The following is a 9,986-nucleotide window of genomic DNA, read 5'->3' as shown; positions in this document are numbered from 1 at the left end:
GCTGATAAGAGTTCCTCATCTTCATCCTGACTGGTGTTGTTAAGCCACACCTGACAGAAACGCAGGGCATAAATGAAAGAGAGCAATGAGAGCAACGAAAAAGCCCACCGTACAGGAAAAATGTATAATTTAATTACTAGTGAACAGTTTTGGGAAATATTTCAGTAAATAGACACTTCCCATTAATGACGTGAAGTAATTTCATTGAATAAGCAGCAGAGCGGTGATGGCATGCTCCATTTCCCCCCCTGATAATATTTCAACATTCAAGTGAATGTGTCGCATACGTTTTTCAGCTAGTAACGATTTCCTATTCACAAATAAATTAGAAGCACATGAAGTCGGTTCTTTTTCATGAACTGATCACAATGGTCGGGTTTCCACGATTCGGAATGTTTACTCGCTTGGAGCAGTTTCAAATTCATTTGGAGCAGTTTCGTTGATCCGCCTGAATTATTCATGGTATTTCAGTACCAAATATGAACTGTAAGTCTGTACTGTAGGGTACAGTTCATCAGTCCTTTTTTTTTAGACACACTTACTTTAGCCTATCTGCAACTGTTAATATTTTGTGAGAAATATTGAGAACATTGTTCATTGTTAGAAAGTTTTGTGAGTAGTTCACAGGTACTGAATCATCTAAAGCAGTTACATTTTTACTGTGTAGACATTTAGTGTACTAGTGTAACTTTCTCTCAAGACTTGCTGGGGAACACTTTACAATGTTTCATCAGTTAACATTAGTTCATTACATTAGTTAAAGCTGCAGTCCGTAAGTTTTGCCTCTTTGTCGCCATCTCTGTTTGAAACCTGCAATTGCAGTTATTTGCGGAATTATCATCTTTACGTGGGTTGTGCATCGGCGGCTCCTCAGCGCGGATGAATCTAATGTTTTGAGGATTTTGTGTGGCTGTCAATCATTCACCACACCGGTGTGGATATTGTACTTCAGAATCACAGATTCTACGTCTGGGAAGTATGACCAAAATAAGAATTTCCCCCGCAAAATGTCAAGTAACATGTCTGCCACTTGTGTTCTGACCAACTGAGAAAAAAGCATTACAATACATTGTGCTACCAATGGTGATTACTCGAATTTGCTTGAATTTCCAGTGGAAATCCACCAGTATACCACTCATTATAACACGTTATTACAAGCTTACCGTTGTGAATCAGTCGTTTTTACCCCTGGCTGGTTATGTACTTGCTCAAAAAATTTATTTTGGATCATTTTTAACCAAAGAAAAAGTTATGGACTGCAGTTTTAACATGAACAGACATTTCTACAGCATTTATTAATCTAGTTAATATTAATCTCAGCATTTACTGCAATCCTTCTAACATTCTTTGATGCACTGTGAACAAACGTGAATATGAACATTTTTATTAATTGACACTTAGAAAGATTAGCTGCAAGATGCAGCAAGAATATATTTCTCATTGTTTGTTCATGTTAGTTATGCATTAATGATAACAAATGAGACCTTATTTTAAAGTGTTACCACTAGTTGTCATCAAGATATTCCAACACAGTCTGTCACAGCCACTTACATTGTGAAGAAGAGAGTATGGTGATCCTTTTAAAGCGGTGCATGTGCATGAAAATGGGAGAAACAAATAGAACTCCATATGTATCACTACTATACATTCATCAGGTACTTGAACTATAACATTCAGTGCAGTCTTGAGAATATCATTTTCATAATCAAAGGACAAAGAAAAACTGACCTGAGTATGTTAACAGAGTGTTGCTCTCAGCTCTTCTCTCTGTATCCACTCTCAGACCTTTAATCTGAGATTGTACAAACACAATAAAAAAATGAATTCTTCCTCAAAGCAAACACAGTACAGAACTGATTCCAATCCGAAACATTCAATTAAATTTAATTCGAAATCAAAGTTAATAAGTAATATGTGTGTGACCTTTAACCTCTGTTATCTGACCTTGTTTAATAGCGCAGAGTCCCTCACACACTCTCGCAGCAGGAATATGGATGACTGTAAGGTTTGAGTACTTGAGGACTCGGATGCACACACAGACAGAGACAGCATCTCAAAGGCGTGGCTAAACCTGAGGAGGTGGGATTTACCCGCCCACACATGTGACACGCCCGCAAGGGGTGTGGCTAATGGATTTGGAGGGCTGGAGAGTGTGAAAGGTGTAAAAGGAGAAGAATAAATGAAAGGACCACAAAATCCGGGACTCGAACTCGGGCCAATAAACACATAGGTTAATGCAAACACATTAATAAGTACAAGGATCTAGAAAATAAGGATACATTACTGCTTAAAGAGTTTTATCAGAGCGGTTTGATTGGTCTGTTGGGCCAGCTGAAGGGGCGTGTCCCCATCCTGATTGGCCGAGCGGATAGTCATCAGGGCACCAGGCTGACAGAGAAGGAACTCGGAGACGCTCACAAATCCCAGGCGCACACATACATGCAGGAGAGATTCTATATGCACACAAAAACACACATTTACAAATAAATAGCATTTTTAGTCAATTAATAAATTGCCTCTATGTGTTTCCCACTTTGTTTGTCAGTGAAACTCCTTCAGGGAGAGTTTAGTTTGGACATCCTCATTTGTGGTCACCACGGTGACCTCTAATCCAATTAGAACTCTGCATTTATAATTCCACTGCTCATCTCCGGACATTTGTGTCATTTGGATGTGAAACAGGAACAGTGAAATCTGATTACACACACACATCCATACAATACACGGAAGCAGGTGCTGTACTTGCCTTTGCCATCATGCTTACACACACACACGCACACGCATACAATAAAGCTCAAACAAACACGTAACACATACACATGCACACACCTTGTGCTGATTGTCCGAGCAGGTTGTGAGGGGTGTGTAGGTTGCCTAGAGCGAGTGTGACCCTTTCATCCATCATTGCCTGTTTAGAGCTGTCTTTCAAACCATACCGGCCAATCAGATCTCTGTGCTCAGTGGTGCTGAGGCAGTCGCTATGGGTAACCAGGTATTCAGCCAGCTCCTGTGCTTCATCCTCCATGTATGTCAGAGAAGACACGCCCACACACATCACAGCATCATCTGTAAATACATACGCTCGGACACGCACCATCTCAGACTGGTTATGGCCTATTAAAGACAACACACACAGATAACACCAATAACACATATAATCAGTATGAACAGTATCTTGCAAAATGTGGGATAAGAAAATCAAGAAAAGTTCTTATTAATCTTTATATTTATACAATTTATATTATATACAAATATAAATATTTTATATATAATTGTTTTAAATTCTTAAATATATACATGCATGTGTGTGTATATTATACATAATAATTATACACAGTACACACACATATATTATGTAAACAAACTTTTATTTTGTATGTGATTAATCGTGATTAATCAATTTGAAAGCACTAATTATATTATATTATATTAATTACATTATATTATTGTAACACAGTGACGGGTATAATGATGCGCTCAACCAAGCAGATGATTATAATACACTTTCAGCAACTAAATAAGATACAGCTGATGATAATCACAGGAAACAAACAGGAACATAAACAAATCAGGAAAACATGAACTAAAGGAAACAGAACAGAATATCAAAATAAGAGTCCATAACCGTATTACATTATATTATATTATCTTTATGGTTTTTCACCTGGGACAATGAAGTACAGCATGGAGTGAACTCTAGTTTGCAGAACGTGTAGTAGAGTTGAGCCCTCCAGAACCACAAATACCTCTTCCTCCTGAACTGAGGGGATCAGTGCAAAAACCTTTGCTTGGCCCTAAAACACACACGCACAACATTTAGTACACAAATAGTGTAGTTCTATAATATTTCATTGCTGACCTGCATCGCAATTCTATTCTAATAATATTATTAACAACAATATTTTTATCTTAAAAACGCAGGCAAAGACAGAAAAAAGTGTTACTCACATAAATAGGAACCTCTTTTCTGCTTAGCCTCATTGTTTGAAATTACAGAAACCTCCAAGAAACAAGCAGGCCTATGTATTAATTAACCAAAAATATAAAATAAACATTTATACTTAAATTTCTTGATGAAAGTACCCAAAAGACCAGAGAGGACTGAATTCTACGCACTCTCTTAGCTGCAAGCTGAAAACTGAAAGAGAGAGAGAGAGAGAGAGAGAGAGAGAGAGGGGGGGGGGGGTGAGTGAAGAAGAACAAGGGAGGATGGGGAGGGAAAGATTAATGAGACAAAAAACAGGGACAAGAGAGATGAATGACAGGCGGATGTGATGTACCAGTAAATGATGATAGTATTTAATAATTACTGTCCCATATGCTTGTGTCATAATACTTTAAAATGTATTTTCTATTTTCTCATATCAAGGATATGATTTCTTGACATCAACAATTCAATTTTCACAATTCATAATTCAATTTTCACTAGATAAAATGCTCATTTTTGATATCAGGAATTACATTTCCATTAGTAAAAATGTTCATTCTTGATTTCAATGATGTCATCACTTAATATTTAAGAATTAATATATTTTACTTGTAACAAAGTACTTAATTATTGATATCAAAAATAAAGGTTTTAACTAGTGAGAATTATATTTCTGATACATGAAATTTGAATTTCAACAAGTAGAAATCAATTCTTGATATCAAGAATCAGCATTTTAACTAATGAAAATGTAATACTTGATATCACAAATTCATATCCTGTGAATAAATAAAAGTGAAATCTATCTATCTATCTATCTATCTATCTATCTATCTATCTATCTATCTATCTATCTATCTATCTATCTATCTATCTATCTATCTATCTATCTATCTATCTATCTATCTATCTATCTATCTATCTATCTATCTATCTATCTATCTATCTATCTATCTATCTATCTATCTATCGTAAATGTATTGTCCGAGTTGAGTCTCAAGATATAATACATTGAAGTAGTTTTAGTAAGAGTGTCTGGCAATATTTTTTACGATCAGCGCCATCTTTTGGACAGCCCTAGAAAAGATCCCTAAAGTTTTCTGTAATAATCCACATTTGTCCACAAGAGGCCGCCAGCATGTAGATTGATCACACGATTCCTCTTGTCAGGCTAAACGAGAAATGTAGTTTCATGAGGGGGTTTTCCATTTTATGTTCCTTATTTTTTTAGACTCATAAAACTTTCTCATGGAAAAACCATAATTCAGTGATTGCATATGTAAATATATACATATAAATATGAGCAGTGCAATGAAAATGAGAAGAAAAAATAAATAAAAAAGGGTAAAAATGTGCATCAGCTATGTTTAGCTTTTCCAGTGGACTGGAAGAGAGAGAGCTATGGCAGTGCATGCTGGGACTGAAAGAAGTCTTTGAGCTGTGAACTTTCCCCCACTTATCCAAACAACCCAGTCCCAGAAAACCCGCAGTCTGAGAGTGCTACATATGCTGACCTCTATACTGCACGAACACACACTTACACCAATGCAAACAAACACACGTACACACACATGCTCTGTTTCTGTTTACTTCTACACCCTACACCAGCCTCCCGACCCCCTCTCTCACATTCTCTGTCTTCACGTCCTCCATATTTGAGTGGGTTGCAGGATTGTTTGGAAAAAAGTGAACAAGTAAAGTGGAGGTTTGCAGAGATTCCTGAGGGTTTTTTCTAATCTAAAATCACATGCAGGGGCTTAAACATTCCAGGCCCTTTATTCAATGAGAAATGAACTCTTGCTCTTTATAGCTGTACCTCCTGCATTCTCGTGCCAAACATTATACATTTCTATAGTTATATTCAGTGTAGTCAGAAAACTCTCCCTCCACTGCCTTTTTTTTTTATGCTTCAAGGAAGCCAGATTTCCAGGAATTTTTCTGCAGTCCTTCCCTGCTTGTTTTCAAAATCCTTGCCCAATCGTATCAGTCACATAATTCCTAATCCTGTGACATGTTTAAAGAATCTAAATGAAAAGTTACGTAAAATATTTACACTAAGCACTGGGATTAGGATCTGCACAGTAAACATTCCGTTCGGCAAATTTGTATCTGTCCAGCCCTCCATGGAAGCTTCCCTTCTGTGCAGACTCTATAATGGAATTTAGGACAGCCTCTGATCAATGCATTCGGAAGGGAATTGTCTTTATCACAAAAAGTGACCTTTATATGTGACACTAAGCAAAAAAAACAACAGCAGTGAGTTTACTGAGGTGTAAACACATTCTACGGGTGCCATTTATGTCTATTATATACATGCACTGTTAAAAATGGTTAGATCAATAAGTTATAAACATACGTTTTAACATTGCTTTAACTCATCAAAATAAGTTAAGCAATTTTCAACTTTTTTATAAGTTATACAAGATTCAACTCATTTTTTAAAGTCAGTTTAATGCAATTTAAGTTTAAATTAAACATGCAAGTTGATTGTACTTGTAAAAATGTAATGTAAGGCAGCTACTTTTTTTTACAGTGTGTGTTAAAAAATGTTCAAATACTTTATGTGTACACACATAAAATACAAGCCAAATTAAATATATTATATTTTGAGAATAATATCATAAAGAATTGCATTGAGAATTCCCAACCCTTCAAAGGTACACTAGCAGTTAAAGGGGTGATGAATTGAGAAATCAACTTTCCTTTGAGCCTTTGGTATATAAAAGTTCATCGTGATATAAGAATATCCTGTAAGTTTCAGAGCTGAAAGTGATGACGATTTCAAAACACGGCCTCATGAAGCTTCAAAGCGTTATGAATCAGTGAGTCGATTCAGCAGTTTGGATCGCCAAATTTCAGCAGTTTGGCGGTTTGACACGCGATCCGAATCATGATTCGGCTCACTGATTCATAACGCTTCGAAGCTTCATGAGGCCGTGTTTTGAAATCGTCATCACTATATAAGTCGTTATTTAGGGTTTTTTTGCGCACAAAAACTATTCTCGCCAATTCATAAAGTTATTGTTGAACCACTGTAGTGAGATGGACTTTCTAACAACGTCTTTAGTACCTTTTAAGGGTCTTGAGAGTGAACCGTGCCATTGTGCCAATGGAGGCCTTTCAGAGCCATCAGATTTCAACTAAAATATCTTAATTTGTGTTCCGAAGATGAACGGAGGTCTTACGGGTGTCGAACGACATGAGGGTAAGTAATTAATGACAGAATTTTCATTTTTGGGTGAACTAACCCTTTAAGTAAACTTTATACAGTCGAGAAAGACAACGCATATCCATGCATTAGGTCTTAAAGGGGCAGTAGCCTTTACTGCTGTCTGTTTAATGTCAAACAACAAAAGACAAGGACATCACTCACTGCTCTTGATTGAATATATAAATAGCTTTTGTAAGTTTAAAAAGGATTCATTTTTAATTTATACAGTCAAATATGCAATGTTATTTTACATTTGATCAATTTCTGTACCTGAAAACTAATGTTAGACGTACCTGAAAAACATGAAAAGCATAGTTTATTTTATTAGTAGGCCTATCTTTGCTCAATAGTATTTATATGTGCTGCTGCTTGTATTTGTTCTTATTATTTTCTTTATTTTTATTTGACAGTAGTCATTTTTTCCCTGAACATAGCAAATACTGAACCGTACCGAACTGGTGAACATAAAACCGTGATACAAACCGAACCGTGAGCTATCTGTACCGTTACACCCCTAGCGTAACGTATGCGAGGGGGTGCCACAAAATGGAGAACATTTTCAAAGGGTGCCATGACTGAAAAAAGGTTGGGAAACACTGCTCTAGACACTTTCAAAACAATGCCTCACGTGTACTGACAAGGGAGCGGAAACTCATTAAATATGCAAATCTTATCCAATCCTAGCCGTGGGCGTTTACTTCCAAGTCTTCAGTGCGGTACGCCCATCAAAACCGATACTTTTTCAGAGAGCCTCAAAACCAAGGCAGAAAATAGCCTATTACTTATTCATTATGATGTTTCTGAATGTAAAAACCACGTAAACGTTATAAATTGACGCCAGACAACAGTATACATTTTTTTTAAAAGCCAGTTCAGGACACCTTTAAAAAACAAAACTGCAGCATTTTTTGCAGAAGAACATTGTTTTGGTTGTGCTTGACTGTGCTGATGAATCTCATTGCTCAATGCTGTTCTTTCTCATAACTAAAAAGAAATAGAGAGATTACCCTCGATTTCTGCTTATAAAACATTCAGGCTTAAGAGATATAATCAGTTTAGATGGAAAGGAATAGACACGGTACTTCTCTGAAAATAAATTCCAGTGCAGCGCTACAACAACCAGTAATGAAATGAGCCTTCACAATAGATAATCCTCTACAGTGGATTCTGTTAGAGAGCTACATTATAGCACTTTTTCTGTTCAATAAAACACCTTAATCACCTGCTGAGTAATAAAAACTTCAAAAAATGTCAAATCCCTCAGTTCTGGCCATCTCCAAAAAGCCAAGCCAATGTTGATCCTCATTTTATTACGAGCTCTGAAGTCTTTTTGCCAGCAGACTCTCCTCTGTCTGCGACATCACCAACTACTGGCCTGGCATGTACAAAACAGCCTTTTTAGTAATTTTCGCAGACTCGCGTGAACAGAGATCATTTTGACAACGTTGTCGTCTGTTTTTAGTACATCCTTGGTGTGTAAAAATACATGAGTTGCTCCGTGTCAAACTTTCGCACTCATTGTGACAACGAATGTATGCCACTCCCAGACCATACACGTGTCAAAGTAGCCGGAGCAACTTTTCTCTATTCACGGATATGACGAGACAAGCATGGGCAAGTGACATATGCACGCAATTTCCCGCAGAAACCATCCCGTCTGGTCTAAAATGAGTGAATAACCCTTAAAAGGGTTTTGCAATTGTTGAATTGATGGTTAAACAGAAAAACTAATCATAGTAACATTAATCAAAACATCAAAAAGACACCAAAAGAGTGAAAGATAAAGGAGGTGTTAGATTTGATTGAGGAGTTTGATTTACTATTTAACTGGATTGAGTCTGATTTAATCAAACTATTTTCAGGCGCTATCATAGAAAGTAAGTCTATATGAGGTTATCACAGCTGAAATGCTTGTTTGACAGGCTCTCCCACTGTCTCTGTATCTAAACATGTAATACACAGGGAAGTCTTGCAGATCTTTCATCTGATAGAACAGACACTGAGTCAGTCAGCCTGCGTTAAAACTGGAAAGTTAGGCTCACTAAACAGCAGGCAGGGTCACGTTCACATGCATATAGCTGTACAGTCAAAACTGGAACTGGAAATGTGCTTGAATAGAATGGAAATGGGCTTCAATGCCACTGCATGTGTCCTTTGGCAGCAAATGAACCATTGCTAGAATACAGGCATAGATACACTCACAAACACACAAAGGTGGCTTCCTAAACAGCCCTTCACAGAATAGGAGGAAATGGGTGGCAGTCCTGTTGCAGGATTAAATCCCGTTTAAAGCACCGCACACACACACACACCAGAATAAACTGTATATTATTCACCTTAAATCAAATCACTAAAATGTGTCAAGCTATTTACTTCAATGATAAAAACTAGTCTGTATGCGTTAGTTATAAATGAGCAAACAACTGTCTCAAAAAAGGGGGAATTGGAGCAACAGACCATTACATGGGAACACATATGCACATAAAATGTGTGTAAAATCAACTGATATTTGATTCCTAAGTGTGTTGCATAAAACTAGATTGTCTCAGGAAGTTCACACCAGCACCATTTAGCCATTGCTAGGATGCAACATTGTGACCTCAAGGCTGATCAGTCAGCACTCCGATTGGCTGATTTCTCACTCTCAGGATGACATCACGTTGTTGCCGGGTGAAATTGAACTTTGGTGGCAGGGAAGAAAAAAGACAACTTGTCAGTTTTGGCTTCTTTCTCAACCAAGATCCATGCAGGTTTTCTCGGCTTAAAGGTTTAATGTTTAAGGATCACCACGGAATTTGCTGACTAAACGCTGACATGTCCTGTATGTTACCCTGTTAAGCTTTGGGG

The sequence above is a fragment of the Gobio gobio genome (genome assembly GCF_949357685.1).
Source record: "Gobio gobio genome assembly, chromosome: 8".
Lineage (NCBI taxonomy): Eukaryota > Metazoa > Chordata > Actinopteri > Cypriniformes > Gobionidae > Gobio > Gobio gobio.
This window is presented reverse-complemented; position numbering follows the sequence as displayed.